We start from the raw sequence: 18,740 nt of genomic DNA, 5'->3' as shown, positions 1-18,740 counted from the left end.
TTGATACTGCTTCAGGTCCAGTAAAGAATAGAGACAACTATATGTTATTATTATTGAGTCTGCAAAAAAACCCTACATAAATAAATTACTATGATTTGGACATGTATATGTGCATATTTAGTTGTTTTTCCTAAAGTTAATTAAGTATTTTAAGAAAAATTGTCATAGAGGCCACCAGCAACTTAGAGGAAATGTCCGGGATTTTTGTGGAGCAGATGTTGCAGCTCAGAAGGAGCTGTCTCCACATTCAGAATGGTCTCTCCACTGCTGCCAAAGCTGCCAGATCCTGCCCACCCAGGCCCCAGCTCCCAGTCCTGGAGAGGGGGAGAGGCAGGGAGGCGTTGATGGATGGATGGCGCTGTGTCCCAGGCCTGCACCAGCTGCCCTGCCACCGTTACAGGGAGCAACACTGCTCCCCATCTCAAGATTGAAGTTGCAGGTTCCCCTTCCAGCACCCCCAGGTACCTCTCCCAGTACACACACACTCCTCCAGCCCCCCTCAAATATCCCCTCCTAGAACACACACTCCTCCAGCACCCCACCAAATATCCCCACTGAGTACACATACAACCTTCCAGCACCATATCCTATCCAACATTCCCCAACTGTGCCCCCCTTCCAACTCCCCCTCCCTTCTGGCAGTGTCCTCTTTTTGGGTACCTGAAAGATGGTAACCCTACCTTGATTTTTGAAAGAACTATTATTTCTGTGCAGATGAATCATCTTCCTTCATGCCTTTCTACCACTGTTTTAATTTCAAACAAAATACCAACAATATATTATACATTTTGTAGAATAAGAAATACTAATTGATTTTCCTTCCCCACAAACAAGGAAACAAAATCTTTGTTTTATTTTTCTATTTTATTTCGAGGCTAGCCATTTGAATAAGGCATAGTATGAATCAGAGGTCATATTTCAACACTTTTCTCAGACCACATTTTTGACATCGTTTTTATTTCAGCTTTAACAAAGTTTTCCCCTTAAAATTCACCAGTTTGTCATCTTATTGTTGTACACCATGGTTAACTGTTAGATATCTAAAACAAACTATTGTGGTTTTAATTTATACATGCTTATAATGGGTATCCAAAACAGGTACACATGATGATTAGGAATTTTTGGTCATCTACTCAGTAGGCAACCACCCAAACTAATAATTTTATTGCATTATAATTTCATTTCCTGCTAAATAGTGTATCCTGTGCTCATAATCAGGGTTTTGGCAGCTTCTTATATATTTATGAGGACAGTGCATAAATTACAAAATCATACTTGTATAGAAAAAGATCAAGGTCAAGAGTTTTTTTCTTGTCATTCTTCAAAACAGATAACTACTTATTATATTTTTGACCACAACAGACTTTATATAGAAATTAGCAGACACTATAGCTAATTGCTAACAAGGGGGAAAAGGAAAAAAATTCTATTGAACACTGCTCTAAAGTGCCAACCATCAGACTAAATACAACGCAAGGCAGAACTCTATTGAAAATTATTTTGCTAAAATTGATATTGTTGCTGGCTCAGGGCCTAACGGGCAGCATTCTTGGCTTTAGCCAGAGTTTTAGTCTTGCTTTCATCAGCAAATTCATACACATCACTTTTTTAAAAAAAATTGAGTCTTGTTTATGCACTTGAATTGCTATTACCTCTTTTGAAAATACTCAGTCCTACACGTGGGCCAAATTAGTTTGTTAATCTTTAGATACCTGGTGTTTTAAAATGGATGGTTAGCACCAAAAGGGAAACTACCTAATTTAAGCTCCTTGTTGGCTTGGATATTTTGTGTCAGTGGCTCAATCTGAACCACTCCAAGAATTCTATGATCAACAAGGATGCCACAGGTTTTTGGGATGTAACTTGTTCTGGCAAAGGTAAGGCATTCTCCGAGAAGAAAATCTGGTCTCATAACTCCCTAGCACAGGACAGCAATGTCTTCCTTCATTCAGAACACAATACAAGATGCATGTGTTTGCCTAAACTGTCTTAGAAGTGATGCCCTTCTGACTGGCATATCCTATTCCCCCTCAAAGAAATATGACTCATGAAATCTTGCCCCTCCACATTCTTTGTTCAGCCCTTGGTCTTTCCAAGGTGGTACCATGCTTCAGTGGGTCACAGCTGAGATACCAGATTCTGGACAAACTGCTGAGAAATAGGGCAGACTCACCACAAATTAGTGGTTACTCTATCAGTAAATAGTAAATATCAAGCCAGTAGCAAAAGTAAACTTCCATCTCACCACACCAGTTTACAAAAAGCCAAAGATGCAGTTTCCTTAGACATTCCAGCCCTTGTCTCACCACCCAGACATTGGACACTCTGAGTGGTTACTGAAAACCAATTTAATCAAATTTAGGATTCTTCTAATTCCATGAGATCAGCCACTTAGCCAGGTCAATATATAACTCCGATCTTATCCAATAATCACACTGATGCCAATCCTTTAGTAACTAAAATTTAAAGGTTTAATATTAAAATGCAAGAAGAGAGTTAATAATAGTTAATAGACGATATACCTACAAATAATTGCAAAGCCCTTATATCAGGTTTGCAACAGTAACGGAATAAACTGCAGGCTTGTAAAGTCTCTCTGGTATCCTCCAAAAGATTGGAAGGTCCTCCAGTTTATCGTTCAAAATGCTCCTTTTTATAGTAAATCCATAATCCAGATAATAAGGGCAGGGAAGAGGCAAGATGGAGATGTGCCAGGGGTCTTTTATATCCTCTGCCATGTGCCTGGAATTTTACTGTCTCAAACACAGCTCACAGCCCATGGGCACGGAAAGTTACTGTCTCAAGATGGAGTCTCGGTTCACTTGAGCATATCATATATCCTTGAATCCTTTGATTTTCGGGGTAGCCTATGCCCAGGTTCTTGTTGAAGCATCCACAGGAAGGCTTACTGGGTGGGATGAGTTTCTTCTATGGCCACCATTAAAGTGAGGTATCTGTAATGGGCCATCAACACATAGCTGTCTAGTCTTCATGTAAATCTTACCTGGTGGGTGTTACCCACAGGAACATGTGTGTATGATGCCACTATATAGCCAATATTCATAACTTCCAATACAAAAATGATACTTGCGTATAAACAGAATAGCCATACTTGGCAAATCATAACTTACCTTACATGACATACTTTGTGCAACATTTGTTGCAATTGTATAACAGTGGCAATATCAGTGATATAAATGGTCGTATTCATTTACATCACAGAGCCATTTGCATTTTTTGCCTAGCTACCATAGTGTTTGGCACACCAAAAATATATGGGTAGATGATGGAAAAATCTGCAGAACAGATGTGATAATTTATAAAAATGACTGCAAAAAGAGACCTGCACTGCAAATAATTTTCCAAGGTGAAACTCATTTTTCATTGTTGTGTGAAAGTAGGTTGAAATTTCCATACTTGACAATCACTTCAAACAGAGTAGACATTGTCTTTCTACTTAATTAAATGGAATGCCAACACTTTACCTGTGTTTTACTTGTGCTAGGTGTCATGGATAAGTTGCATAACTTTTTAGTAGCATGTTCATTCTCTCCCTCTCCATTTCCTCCTCCCCCCGGAGTGAAATAAAAATGCTTGAATAAATGCAAGAGTCAATATTATGGTTGTCATTGCATATAGTATGGATGGATATCATTCAGACTGATAAATCTAAAAGTTTAAAAATGAAAATGTGAGTTAAAAAAAATCATGAGATTAGACCCAAAATAATGAGATTTGTTTTTAAAAGATGAAATGCTCTTTTTAACAGACTTTTGAACTCCATTACCCCTCCCCAATGTGTGTGATAGTTTAGTGTTGCCACTTTTATAATGAGAAATGATATTTTGGCCATTGCATTCCTACATCAGTTAATTTTCTGCCTCAGCTCCTAAATCAACTCTGCAACCCCTTGCATCCCAGCACACATTTGCTGGTCCTGTAACTGTGGAGATTCTTCGCTTCCTTCCAGGTCTGGGTTGGAGGGCAGCTCCTGGGGATCTTCACACACCTGTCCTCTCACACCTTGGATTGCAATATTGGAGAGGGGAGGAGCAGAGAGTAACCACCCCTCCAAGGAGGGAAGAGGGAGCATAGCTGCAACTTAATTTATATAAGTGCCTTTGGTGAAGGACCTTGTCAAAGGCTTTCTGGAAATCTAAGTACACTATGTCCACTGGATCCCCCTTGTCCACATGTTTGTTGACCCCCCTCAAAGAACTCTAATAGATTAGTAAGACATGATCTCCCTTTACAGAAACTATGATGTCTTTTGCACTACAATTTATTTTCTTCTATGTGTTTGACAATTTTATTCTTTACTATGGTTTCAACTAATTTGCCTGGTACTGATTCAGCTGCAGGAGTTTTGTGGATTGCAGTGGTGCCTAAAATTGGGATTTAGGTGCCTAAATCTGAGGTTTAGGCACCTAAGCACCTTTATGGACCTTAGTCTTAATGCTCATTACTTCCATCATTGCTGGAATGAGTTTTGGGCTCCTATGCAGTGGTTTCAGGTGAGATTTTCAAGAGTGCTAAGGTACTAAGGTGCCTAAGATAAAGATAGGTGCATATTGGGATTTTCAAAAGTGCCTAATAGAATTGTAAAATTCACTTCTAGGAGTTAGAAGAGGCTTTTACTGAATTCTCTTAGACTTTGAAGGGCACACTTGGCAGTGCTTGAGATAAGGATTAAGATGGCATAGCCCTTATTATAGAGAAGTGGCTTTAGGTACAACAACGGCCTTCTGGAAGCTGAAGTAATCAACATGTCAGACTAAATCACAGCTATATCTGCTGATAAATAAAAGGAGATCTGTGGGTAAATCAGTGTTTTTCCTTTATTTAAAGTAATTCAGTGCTTACTCTAGTAATATCCTATGGAGCACTGCAACGGGATTGCAAATATTTTGATACAGTATATGGATGACATTGGACAGTAGCTGCAACAGTGTTGGAATTTTCATTCCTCTTTCTGCACAGAAATAATAGTTCTTTCAAAAATCAAAGTAGGGCAGTTTGAAGCAAGATTTCATAGCTTTAATATCTAAAATGTATTTGGTCCTTAGGGTCAGAGGACCATATTATTTTATGAGTAACCTGATATGAAAAGAGCATAGAGCCAAAAGCCACAGGGGAGTCAAACAATATGAAAGTTTGAGTCTCAACTTACAGGCCAAGAGTCAATATGTTATTAAAAGAGCTCTAGTACAACTATATACTTTGTGAAAATAACTAAGACAACTTAAGTCTCAACTTTTCCCAAAATTAGATTAGATCTCAGGTTCTGTAAAAGAATTTAGCCAACTAAAAAGCTATTACTTACTGTACCCATATCAGATTGGAAGAATTACCAGCAGAAGATTGAGGTGCTTCCAAATATGTGGGCACATCACAAAAAGGGCAGAAAAATAGCCACCCAATATAATAAAGTAGTGCAACTCTTTTCAACTTCAGCACTGTCAAAAAAAAAAAAAAAGAGGGTCCTTTTAATTATATTTTTTCACTGTTCTTTTGAAGTCACTGAAAGTTCACACCTTTGGCACAGTTGGCAACTCAAAGAATTTGGTTCTGTGAGAGAGTGAAACAAACACATAGGTTTCATTATTTGTTTAATTCCATTTTTGGTGGGTACCTGCATCTTGGATTAAACTCTTCTCAAAGGTTTTTCATAGCCCCAGTGCTGGGGAGTCCACAACTACATCAGTGCCTGGACAGATTCCAGAATACTGGCTCCTTTCCTACCTGGTTTAAATGAGGAGATTCTCCCTTGCTTGACACCCTCAGGCACTACCCCTCAGATACTGGTGACCATAATAGTGCAAAGAATAAAGCTCTTTGGTAGTATGTTACTGTCTTCTACAAAGAATGTGTGAAGTTTAAACCACATTGGTTAGCAGTCTGAGAAATATCATTATGGCTATATGAATAGGAAGTAATAGCATAGTAATGCTTTGCTTCATACAGAAGAACTTGAATAAAACACTGTATCTAGGCACTAACTCAAAATCTTTAGTCACATGGAAATTAATCCAAATTCCTCAGACCTAAAGAAATGGTGGGTTAAAGTATTCAAATACTGTTCACACAGGTGATGGTTGCAGTGTGATTAGTTATTTAATGATGTAATATACTAAGCTTTTTTTCTGTATTGATTTAAAACAAGTGATTTGTTCTTTTAGTATATTCTCTTTCTTGGTAGTACTAGTTTACATATTAAATTAATTAAGTTGTCCAAAATTTTGCCATCGTAAAAAATAAGTAAAAATTGAGAAGCTGTATTTTCTTTTGCTAAACTTAGTTAAAAATGTGTTAAATGTGTTAAATCAGATGGTTGAAATTAATCGTTAGCCCCGACACAGTCCATCTTCAGCATCTTGCTGCAGTCCATTTTGAGCTTCCAAGTCTAATTAATGGCTACTTTTCTCCCACTAAGAGTTGGATTAACTAAAATAAGTAAATAAAAGAAAATAGAATTATAAACCTCATAAAATAAATGGCTGGCTAGTAGACCATATTGGCAGGGATGCACTCTTCAAATGATCAAGTGCAGAGAAGGGCTACTAGTATGATCTAAGGAATGGAAAGCCTACCTTATGAGAGGAGACTTAAGGAGCTTGGTTTGTTTAGCCTAAGCTAGAGAAGGCTGAGGGGGGATAAATACCAGGGAGGGAGAAGAGTTATTTAAGTTAAGCACCAATGTGGATGCAAGAAAAACTGGATATCAACTGGCCATCAATAAGTTTAGGCTTGAAATTAGATGAAGGTTTCTAACCATCATAGGAGTGAAGTTCTGGAACAGCCTTCCAATGGGAGCATTGAGGCCAAAAGACCTAACTGGCTTCAAGACTGAGCTTCAAAAGGGACACTGATTGGGAGGGCTCCAAGTTACTACAGAGAATTACTTCCCAGATATCTGCCTGGTGGGTCTTGCCCATATACTGAGGGTCTAATTGATTGCCATATTTGGAGTCAGGAAGGAATCTTCTCCCTGGTCAGATTGGCAGACCCCCTGGGGTTTTTTCACCTTCCTCTGCAGCATGGGTCACTAGTGTAAGTGGTGGATTTTCTGTAACTTAAAGTCTTTAAGCCATGATTGGAAGACTTCAGTAGCTCAGCCAAAGATTAGACATCTATTACAGGACTGGGAGGGTGAGGTTCTATGGCCTGCAATGTGCAGTAGGTCAGACTAGATGATCATGATGGTCCCTTCTGACCTTAAAGGCTATGAGTCTTTTTTATTCAGATTTTTATACCTAATACTCAGTAAGATAGTATCTGAATGTTCAGTGCACTGTCCACTAGATCACTGAATTGGAATCAGGAAAACTTGGTTCTGTTCCCAGTGTGACTACTGTGTGACACTGGGCAACTCATTTTACTTATTCACTTGTTTTGCCCACAGTGAAAGAAAGGATGCTGTAGTGCACATGGCACAAGCATGGGACTCGGGAGATCTGAATTCAATTCCCATCTCAACCAGTCTTCTTTTTGAACTTTGAGCAAGTCATTTAATTTCCCTGTGTCTTCATTGTTCCAACTGTGAAACAAGGACAATACCACCTTACCTCACATTCATATTGTGAGAAGTAATCCATTTTTGATTTGAGGTGCTCAGCTATTACAGAGAGGTGGTCTATATAGACAGACTAGATTATCACCATTTTACAGATTGACACACTAAGAATGTGTCTACACTGCAATCAGTGGTGTGACTGAAATATACATAAAGATAGCTCAAATAACTGCATAGCTGCAGCTACATGGGTGGCCGCACATACTAGTGTCTCTGTATATACCCAGGATCTCGGATAGGATTGTACTCGGGCAGCCAGCCTATGCCGTCACATCTACACTATTGTTACTTGAGCTAGCTAGATCAAAGCTATCTTGGGTATGTCCACACATATTTCCAATCACACCTTTTGAATGCAGTGCAAACAGCTTGAGAAGTTAACGGATTTATCTAAGTTCAGACAACAAGTCCATACCAGTTCTGGGAACAGAATCCAGTTCTCCTAACCCTTAGACACAGGCCCTATTGCACACCCTTTCAGTTCTCGTGTCTCTAGCTTCCAGTAGAATAAGCTGATAGCATCCAGTCCCTTGGTATGAAAATATTCATTTTTCCCCCATCGCTTATTGTCCTATATGTTTTTGTTTTGTTGTAATATTGTTTTTAACAAGGATACTTTCAGTAAGGATAAAAACAAACTAAACTATGCAAAAAGATCAGCAGAGTAAGTGGTTAATGCTATTAATGAGTTAGAGGAGTCTGAAAAGATCAGGTGGTAATCCTCTGCTTGAGCAAGTTCTTAATGGCTTTGTTTCATAATCTGATAACTTCACGGAATAAATGCCCTGTGAATTACTTCATTACATCCATATACGTTTCCTACTTCTCAGTGTTTAAAGCTGCTCTCTCAATCACTGATATTTCCAGATCACTTGCTTTACATCTTACTCTCTGCCATAACTAATTTCAGCACATCTGATGTATAGTTCAACATTCTGGCAAGCTGATGCAATTTAAAGAAAATTAAAATTTGATTTTATGGTGCCATTGTGTGTTTAAGGCTGATTTAAAAACTCAGCATAAAGCAAATTTTGTATTTTATTTCCTGCTTCTTATACTTTTTTGTTCTTTCAAGATTATGTCCTTATTTTGACATGGACACATCACCCTCTGGCCAACGTTCCCTTCATAGTAAAATTCATGAGCTGAATATCAGCAAATAGTCCTTGCTTTTTAGAATAATCAAAGAATCTGCAAGAAGTGTTCAGCCAAACTATTTCTGCAATAATATTTTATTGTCTTTTTTGAAATGCCAAGCTCATACACATTTTTTTATTATATCACTAAACCATGTATTTCAGTTCAGTCAGAGGTTTAAACATTACATATACCAGATTGTGTTTCACTCTGTGTTGCAAACACCACTATGTTATGGTGCAGCTGTCAACAAAAGGAATATAAAATGGTGCACTGGATATAAAACCCAAACTAAAATACTGCACAGTACCAAAAAAAACCAACAAACCAAAAAAAACCAAAAACCACCAGATCTGGTAACTTGCACTTAATATTGTGATTTTGATATCCAGTCCAACTACAGGGATGCAGAAAAAGAGGGTTTTCTTAAGCTAAATTCAGAACAGAAGTATATGTTGCAAATAAGTTTAACATTTTTCAATTTTTTTTTACTTATTATCTTTCAACTCAGAGTGCCCCTAAGACTCTTAAAAACTTTGCAAACTTGTCTGAGGAATGACTTTCCCTCCCTGAAATACACTCATCTCTTAGGAGAAACATTCAGCGCTTGTCTACATTTCAAGTGCTACAGCAGTACAGCTGCAATGCCACAGCTACACCAATGTAATACTTCAATGCAGACACTACCTATGCTGACAGGAGGGGGTCTCCCACCTCCCCAGGAAGTCTTCCATTGACCTACCACTGTCTACACTGAGGCTTAGGTCAGCTTAATTACATCGCTCTGGGTTGTGGATTTTTCAAACCCCTGAGGAATCTAGTTATGCTGATGTAAATTCCCAGTGTAAACTAGCCCTCAACATTAAAAGTTAATTTAGTAGGGGAAGTGAGAAAAACTGTGTGTAACAAACTACAAGGAAAACTTATTTAAACAGAATGCAACTACAAAAACAGCCATTAAATAGCCAACATTTGCCACATAGCTACCAAAGATGTTTCTTATTTTAAATTGAAGGGGCATTTCTAGTGATTTCAAATACTACCATGCAGTGACCGCTGGCAAATACTGATCTTGATAACAGGCTCCATAGTTAGGTTGGAAATTGTCTGGACATCAGGGTTAAAAACTCTTAGTAGCAAGAAGTACCAGTAGATATTAATGACCTCAAATGATCAAGATTTGGTGTCATCTCAGTCAAAAGATGTAGTTCAATGCCCCTTAACATCATACTGGGACACTGATTCAGTACTGACGGAGAAGGAAGAGAACATTGGGTATGGCCTTCACTACTGCTGGGAGCAAGTCTCACAGCCCAGGTTGACAACTTATGCCAGCAGGGCTGGGGCTAGTGTGCTAAAAATAGCAGTACGGGGCTTGAGGCCCCATAGCTGGGGCTGCAGCTCAGGCTCTGAAAACTGGAGGGAGAGAGGGGAGCTTCAGAGCCCGAGCTCCAGCCAAGCCTGAATATCAAAACAACACCTACACAGCCATTATTAGCTATTTTAACATCTACACCCTCTACCCCTCACCCCACTAGCTCAATCCTTTCAATCCAGGCAGCAAGACTTGCTCCTGGCAGTTGCATAGGCATATCTTTACTGAATTACCAAGATCAAATCCTACAGCATCCCAGTAATTTTGAGATTTGCAGGCAGTTTCACCCCACAGTTATATGGATGCCTATGGTGTATGCTAGGTCAATTCATAACAGCCTATACAAACTTTAAATGCCTCAATTTAACAGGATGCTGGCAACAATCCATTGTGATCTGGATTTTTTTTAAGGAACTCTGGGTTTTTATACAAACAGTTAGGATAATTCATTCTCAGAAATGTGATACCAGCAAATAAAGTATTGAGGAAGTTTTTGTCAAAGGCAAAAATACACTTCATTCTCTTAATATATCCTAATAAGTTAAAGCAATCTTGATCGGATCACTTTATTTGCAGTACTGAAGCATAGTAGTGATATACATGATCTTTCATGTAACTGGGAGATAACAAAATATGCTCCAAGATGTTATTAGCAATGCTTTTCATACAACTGTCAATCTTCTAGAAATCATTGTTTCATGGCTGCAAGCAAGGTATTGCTACATGGCACATGATAGTCCCTACAACACTTTTTCACCAGTTTGTATGTGCATAACAATATCCAACCTCCCAAGCTGGAGATTCTCTTGTAAGATCATGTCTATGCTCTTAAGAAGCCTTCTGGATCTATCCCCTTCCCAAAACTCACTAAACAAAAAGTTCTCTTAGGAGATCCATTTAGATCATAGACCTCCCCTTTCAGATTATATGAAGCATTGAACTACCACTGGAATATATTGGAGAGCCAACTGGACCCAAGAATGGAGACGCATTCCATCAGTATTTGAGCATTAATATCATATCAACATAGGTACAACACCTGAACATTCACACAGCCCTGTAGGGAAACAAACATTTTCCCCACAACAATAGTACTAGAAATATCACAGCTTTCTGTGTAAGACAATCCTTAGCTGTTCTAGAGCACAGTGCAATTTTGCAGAGTGGGAGGGAAGGCAAAAGTCGTTTTCAAACATCACTCATCCTTCCCAGATTCTGGGACCATCCAAAGTTAGACCAGCTAAAGAGTCACCTTAACTATTACTAACATGTAATGCCCCCCCCCCAGTAATTACACTAATTAAGGTTACCACATCACAGTGCACTCTAGATATGACTGCTTTGGCCCCATTAAGCCCCCAAAACAATGATTTAATGTTTAGCTAATCAATGTTTGTGATTATCAACCAACTGAATTTCCTATTTTTCATTATTTAAAGATAATGATTAAAAGGTTGCAAAGTCAAGTATTCTAAAATTAGGAAATGACAGAAAAAACATGCCCATGCATCATAATTTGGCCACCTTGTGCACATGCTTTATGATACTCTTTTAATCCTTTTCAATCCTTAATTTTGTATGACCTAATTTTTATGGTTTAATCTATTGATGAGTGCAACCTTAACCAAAGTTAAATGTTTTTTGTTAGTTTATGAATTTCTTTAGGGTATTTTTAATAGGAAAAAATACATATATATGTGTGCTATTTAAATAATAAAGCACTTGCAAATTTGTTGGCTTTGGTGTATTTTATTGTCATTGTTATCCTTTGAAGCTCCATATTTCACCACTCAGTGCCATGTTGACTAATATATTGCAAGTAATTAAATTGTATTCAAACAAAACATTTCATGCAACTTCAGTTTTACTGCAGTTTCTAAATTACCTTTTTTGTTTTTAAATTGTAAAACTGAAAATTCAGTTGGGATTCATACCTATAATTTCCCAGCTATTTAAAATAAAGGTAAGCATCCAGAAATTCACAGCCCACAATTTGTAAGAAACATATAAACTTTATCCAGGAAGAGGAGCTACAATGTATCTTATTTTCATGTAGCAATTACCCTTTGAAAAGAAAGTGTAACTTATCCCAGTGGAAACCCACAGGACAACAGTAGGGGGCTTATCCCAACCCAGTCTCCTTTCATTACAGGTCTTCCCAGGACCCTTCTTTGTAATTATGTCATGGTCTTTTGAGGTGTCACAGTTACCAAAGACAGCCATTGCGATGACAATCAGGGCAATAGTGACTGCCCCCCAACAATAGAGCAATGGTAAACAAAATAAAGTGGACAGACTCCTAAATTGCACTCCATATTCCCCAAATGAGAAGTGTGTAGACAGAATTTACCCTTGACCTACTCTACTGCCTCTGAGTGTACAAATTAACTGGAGGGAGGGAGTGCTGAGTGGCTGATTATCTCTGATGTCACAACGTTACTGCTCAGGCAGCAGCAGGTAGAAGCAATTGTGCGCTTTATGGTAAATTAGGCTTTTTTGACATTCTATTTTTTCCAAATTACCCGAGAATCACAATGCACAAAATACGTATTGGACATCATTCCATATATATTAATTAGTGGCTGAAATTCGGTTCATATACTCTATGGAATACTTACAAAAAAGAATGTGTTCTGAAAAACATGCAACACAAATACAGACTGTAAAACTGAAAATTCTGACACACTTTAATTATAGGGCAACTACTGTGAGACCATAATGCAATAAAAACAAAACATTCAGTAATGCTCAGTTATAGCATATAAAGTTATAATTTAAATTTTACAGTGCCCAAACATCATACAATAAATGCATTCTTAGTAACCAATGAAGTTATCCGGCAGTTGTATGATACCATGTGCTCTACATTAGTAATAAGAAAATATTCAGTGCCATGTATGGCTTTCAGATGGATTATAAAAAGAACTCACCATACATACATTTATATGAATAATAAAAAAAGAAAATACATGCTAACAAAGCAAATGCCTTTTTAAGCTCACTGGATGCATTCAACAAGCAGCATCCAGATAGGATGTTTGTCATAAGTCAACAGAAAAGAATTCTCCTATAGGAACGTTGACACTTTTTATATCCTCTTTATAAAATGAGAAAGTCAGCTCTGTTCATAAGCTTTCTGAGAGCATTCATGTTTAAGTCTCTACTGAAAAAAGCTGCAGTATAAAAACAGAAATCATATGTTTTGTTATGTATTGATATCTAACAACAAACAAGAGGAAAGGAGGACAGTTTCTCACCTTGTTCATTAAGTGGAGTTCTTTGAGACGTGTCCTCGTGTGGGCACTCCACATCAGGTGCCCCTGCACGCTATGCCTTTGATCGGAGATTTTTGGTAGCATTGCTTGTATATCCCATGCAGGCACTCCACACATCCTGTGCTCTGCACCAAGTCTATATGGGGCTGCATGGGTGAACCACCCTGAGTTCCTCCTCCACCATAAAGTCCTGCAAGGGAGACTCTGAAACAGAGGGAAAGGAGGGTAGGTAATGGAGCATCCATAGGGGGACACATCTAAAAAGAACTCCTGTTACTACACAAAGTGAACTCCAGTTACTACACAAGCAGCATCCCAGTATGTGCTCCACTTCAGGTGACTTCCAAACAATATCCCCCCCAAGAAGCTGGGAAGTTCAGAGCAAAGTCCAATGCAGAAGAGAGAACTGTGTTGCCCACAGCCACAGCTGATCTAGCCACAGGCACCAAAGCACAATATTTAGATAAAGTATGAACAGAGGACCAAGATGCCAATCTACAGATGTCTGCTACTGGTATATCCTACAGTAAGGCTATAGAATGTGCTACCACTCTTGAAGGGGGTTGAACACAAGTTCCATCATAACAGATCTTAATATATAGAATCATAGGACTGGAAGGGATCATGAGAGATCTTGCACTCAAGTCCCCTGCACTCAAGTCAGGACTAAGTATTACCTATTCTAGACCACCCCGACAGGTGATTGTCTAACCTGCTCTTAAAAACCTCTGATTCAGATATTCACTTTGATCATCTTTGTTTTGAAATTGCCAAGCACTTACATCCATTTCAGACAGAAACTAATAATCTAGGAGCTCTTCTAAATGGTTTGGTCCTCTGTAGATACAAGACTAATGGCCTCCTGACATCTATGGTATGAAATATGGCCTTGAGCAGTTTGATGGGGTTTTGGAGGAGGAAAACAGAAGATGAATGGTTTCATGAATATGAAATTCTGAAGACAACTTAAGTAAAAATCTGGAATGGGTGCAAACACATACTTTCTGATGAATACCATCAATGGGGGGGGGAAATCTGCCATCACTATCTGGTTGGCTATGCACCAATTCCAGAGTTTTATTGCCTTGGCACAGAGAGATGGGGAACGTGTTTCTTCCTGATGGTTGATATAATACATGGATGTCACGTCGGCATTAATTTTACCGACTTTGGTCTGATTAGATGTAGAAAGTGTTTTTGATTCCTTTCAATTTCAAAAGATTGATGAGGAGAAACAGCTCTTGGAATGACCATTTTCTTGCACTATGTGAGGTTACATATTTGCGCCTCCCCAAGCAAAAAGTGAAGGGTTTGATATTATCACTACGGTAAGGGGATTCTGAAAGAATGGAACACCTGCACAAGTCTTGATCAGGTCCTTCTACTAGTTGAGCAGATATAAAACTCACTAGGGGACCAACAGTAAGCTGCCTAGGCTGTACTTGCTTGGTTTGCAAACCATTCAAAGCCAACCCTGTAGACCTCAGAGATGTAATTTGGCATGCTACACTACAAAGACGCATGAGGACATGTGTTTCAGCAGTTGAAGCCAATCTTTTACTGCAGTTTGAGGACTGCCCTGAATCGCTGAGATGAGATTCATTAATGCGAGCAGTCTGCTGGATGACAGGCATGCTCTGCCTGTCACTACATCCTGGGGAGCCCCTATGAAATGTAGACACTGAAGTGGAATCAAAATGGACCTTTTGAGATTGATTTGAAGTTCTAGGCTGTGAAACAAAGAACACATTATCTTCACTGCTGCTAAGATTTTCTGATATAATTTGCCTATGATCAACCAATCATCCACACACATGAAACAGATTATACCTAGAATACGTAGGTGGGTGGAAACTATAATTAAAATCTGAATATCCTTGGGACAGAAGATAGGCAAAAATGAAGTTCCCTGTATTGTTAAGGCTTGTTGTGGATAAGAAAACAAAGAAATCTCGTGTGAAAGGTGAATAGTGACATGAAAATATGTTTTTTATAGGTTAAGAGTTGCAACCCAATCTCCTATATCTAATGAGGGAACTATTGCTGCAAGGGTCACAATCCTAAATTTCTGCTGTTTTACAAATCTGTTCGGAGAGCCAAGGTCTAAAATTGACCTCCATCCCTCCTTCTCAGGGACTGGCTTAGAACTTTCTTCACCAGTGTCTCTGCTGCTCTGGGTACAGGTACCCAAACTCCATACCAAGTCTGTCATAGACAGCTGACTCCTCTTGCCTTTGTGGTACCGACATCACTCAGAGTCTGCACAGAACTCCCCTTGGGATTTGAGGTCTCCATAGTCGTCTTCTGCATCAGCGACAGATTTTCTTGGAGATTTACTGCATACCTCCTCTGGCTTATAGGCAGCAGTCAAGGCTACCTCTACTGAGGACTTTGGTATCTTATATCCCAGCAATCCCAGCACTCGAGTAATATAACAAAAGAAGACCCCCTAAAAGGGGGAAAGCTCGTAACTATTATTTAAGTGTATCTAGTAATACCTTTTATTTTTTTTCCATTAAAGGCAAAGGGAAAAATTGTTCCAACAACAATAGTTCTTTACACACATTATAAGGTAACTAACTAAATGCTACCTAACAAATTACAGAATACTATAGCAAACGGGCACATGGGATCTGTCTCTGGCCAGAGGCTGTTGGGAAGGAACTGGGGGTGGTTTGCCCACACATAGCCTCAGCATGAAACACAAGGATGCGTGGGGCGCATGTACGGGCTGAACAAGCATTGCTACAAAAAAAAAAACCCTCCAATCACAGCCACAGGTGCACTTGCAGTGGAGCATTCTCTACTTGACAGTACTCAAAGAAGAACTTATGTATTTTATGTGAGTGGAGGGAGAAGGAGGAAGGGAGATTGGTTGTGTAAAAGGCAAAAATCATTGAGACTGCAAATGGAATCTCAAGAGCTAAAATGGAAGATATGGCTTTATGCTAATTGCTAAATTGTCAGTGGACAGCTGGTCAAAAAGTGGAGCAGGCTTTACAACACCCATAAGTAAAAAAAAAAAAAAAGGCTAAAAAATGTATTGCTGGAGAATATTCAGTTACATAAGAGGTTTTTCCCACCCTTTAAAAAGGAAAACAGATCAAATAGCTTCACAATGCATAGCAATAAAACAGATTAGTGAAGGTTTTAGTAGCTCAAACCATGAGCAGACAGGATGAAGGCTATACCGGGAAAGGTGAATGCAAAGTTCTATTTATGTGGAAGATGTGAATGAAGCCTAAGGGTTCTGTAGTAAGAGAGTAAGGCTCTGCCCATATTTACTGGCATATGGAAGATTAGAGAGCATGAGGCATAGTATCACAGGCATCTGAAAAGTGTAACCAAATGAAGAATGTGATTGGGAGGTGGAAAACAGGGTGGGAAAATGACTCAGGGAAGAAGGCAACATTAAGCTGGTGGTTGCTGAAGCAGGCTAAGATTGGTGAAAGATCCTTAGCCTGGGACAGGGAAGCAGAATAATAATGGCAAGATGAAGAGAGATGGAGTCAAGGGCTGTTGGGTCAGAGTGAAAAAGAATTTGAGAGAATGAAAACAAGAGAATAGGATCTAGGTATGTTCTGGAGATGAAGAAAACCTAGAAACACCAAGTTGCCAGAGAGATGAATGCTCTTTTGGAGCCATCACCACTGATGGGAAATAGGGGACATAAGGAAAGGAGAAGTCATCTACAATGCAGACATCTGAAATCTAGCCCATTAAGAAAAAATTCCTCCATAGAAAAATTGGCTGAGCTCAACAGCATTCTATTGGAGGCATGTAAGTTTTGCTCTGCTCCTTTTCTCCCTAGCCATACCTTGTCTCTTCATCTCTGCATGACTAAGAGCAGAAGAGAGGAGCCCAGTCCTTCCCTGAATCATGGATACAGGACATCATGATGGCTGCACAGATAGGCTCCTCACTATCTGCTCTCTAGGCTCTCCATTCTGTGGCACCAAACTTCACTGCAGGAGATTCCAACATAATGTTATCCTTTTGCTTTCACACAGAGCTCCCATAGACTGAATACATTTAGAAAAGGCTACATAAAGACCAAGCAATCCATAATATCCCATTTTCTAAGCACTAATTTGGTGGTCTGCATAAAGGGGAAAGCCTTCAACAGGGTTCTGTTCAAGGTAAATTGTGACTGGAAAGTAATTTCCATACATTATTTTTCAAAGAAAGTGATTTTTATACCACAGGGGGAAAATGATGAATCTTGCATGCATTTTAACCACTGATGTCAGCAATAATGAAAACTGTGGCAGTCTGTTTTACAAACAGATTAGGCATTTATCCAGGATTGGAAAACTGTCAGTATCTGTAAACATTTTCAAAATGCTACACTTGGGAATCCGACAATTTTAAGGCATTTTGGCAAACATGCTTTTTTGTTTTTAATGAATCACTTGAAAAGGTCTAGGGAACTTCTATTTTTCCTAATTTGTTTTTTTTTTAAAACAAGAAAATGATTAAAAGTCAAAATGAATTTCAGTACACATATTGTAGAGGGCAGAGGGGAAAATTTCTTTTACTACCTATAGGGAATGCTAATTGCATGTTAGCAGTACGCTTTCTAGATGTAGGAGAGCAGAAACAAGTACGTCTGGAATCTACTTTTACTGAATAGTCTCACGTTTTCAGTTCTAGTTTCTCTATTGTTGCCAACATATGTTCACGGCACTTAAGATTTTACTTTTAGCTACATCTCACCCTCAATTTAAAAAAACAACTTGCCAGTAACATTTTGACATCAGAGATAATCAGCTACTCAGCACTCACTCACTCCAGTTAATGTGTACACTTGGGGTGCAATAGATTAGTGAATCTTCAGAAATTTGCTACTTAGGCACAAGAGTGCTGACAAAATCAGCATGGTCTTATGCTAGGCCTACAGTACACCCTTTCCCACACACTACTTTGTGTCCCAGGCACCTGCTACATTGACTGACATCAATTTGTCCTGCACTGGCTAGGCCAGTAGGACAGTTCTTCTGCCTTCTTACTCTTTAGTGTAGTCATCAGCCCCTTTGGTGATGAACCATGCAGGACAGGTTGATGGCACTCAATGTAGCAGGTGCCTGAGCCACAAGTGCCTTTGACCCCAGTGCCTCCATCCCTGCACAGGGACAATAATCCTGACTGCTGAATTGGGATAAAGCAATAGAAACTCCCTCATCAACCTTTCCAGTCTAACTTTTGCCTCATCCTAGCTTCATGCAGCATTAGCCCATACTCTTTATTTGTGGTTGCTTTTTTTCCCCTAGACTACAGGAATGTTGTTTTCATTAGAAAACGTGTACTTGTAAGAAACTGACATTGGTGGACATATGCCAATTTACACCAGTGCAGGGCCTGGACTTGCAACTATTTTATA

General features: G+C 39.0%; 1 long non-coding RNA gene across 2 annotated transcripts in view; it reads right to left on the bottom strand.

The window, feature by feature from the left end:
* LOC119860307 overlaps nucleotides 1–18,740 on the bottom strand; it is a 40,462-nt gene that overhangs the window by 19,091 nt on the left and 2,631 nt on the right. The window contains exons 2-3 of one of the 2 annotated variants that reach the window (XR_005294489.2): nucleotides 13,343–13,564; nucleotides 12,765–13,258 (exon numbers count right to left, since the gene is read on the bottom strand). This is a non-coding gene — a long non-coding RNA (uncharacterized LOC119860307). Of the gene's footprint in view, nucleotides 1–12,764; nucleotides 13,259–13,342; nucleotides 13,565–18,740 lie in introns of those variants that run through there. The other variant, XR_005294490.2, reaches the window with a different exon arrangement.

This window comes from Dermochelys coriacea, chromosome 8, assembly GCF_009764565.3.
Source record: "Dermochelys coriacea isolate rDerCor1 chromosome 8, rDerCor1.pri.v4, whole genome shotgun sequence".
Taxonomy (NCBI): Eukaryota; Metazoa; Chordata; order Testudines; family Dermochelyidae; genus Dermochelys; species Dermochelys coriacea.
This window is presented reverse-complemented; position numbering and strand designations above follow the sequence as displayed.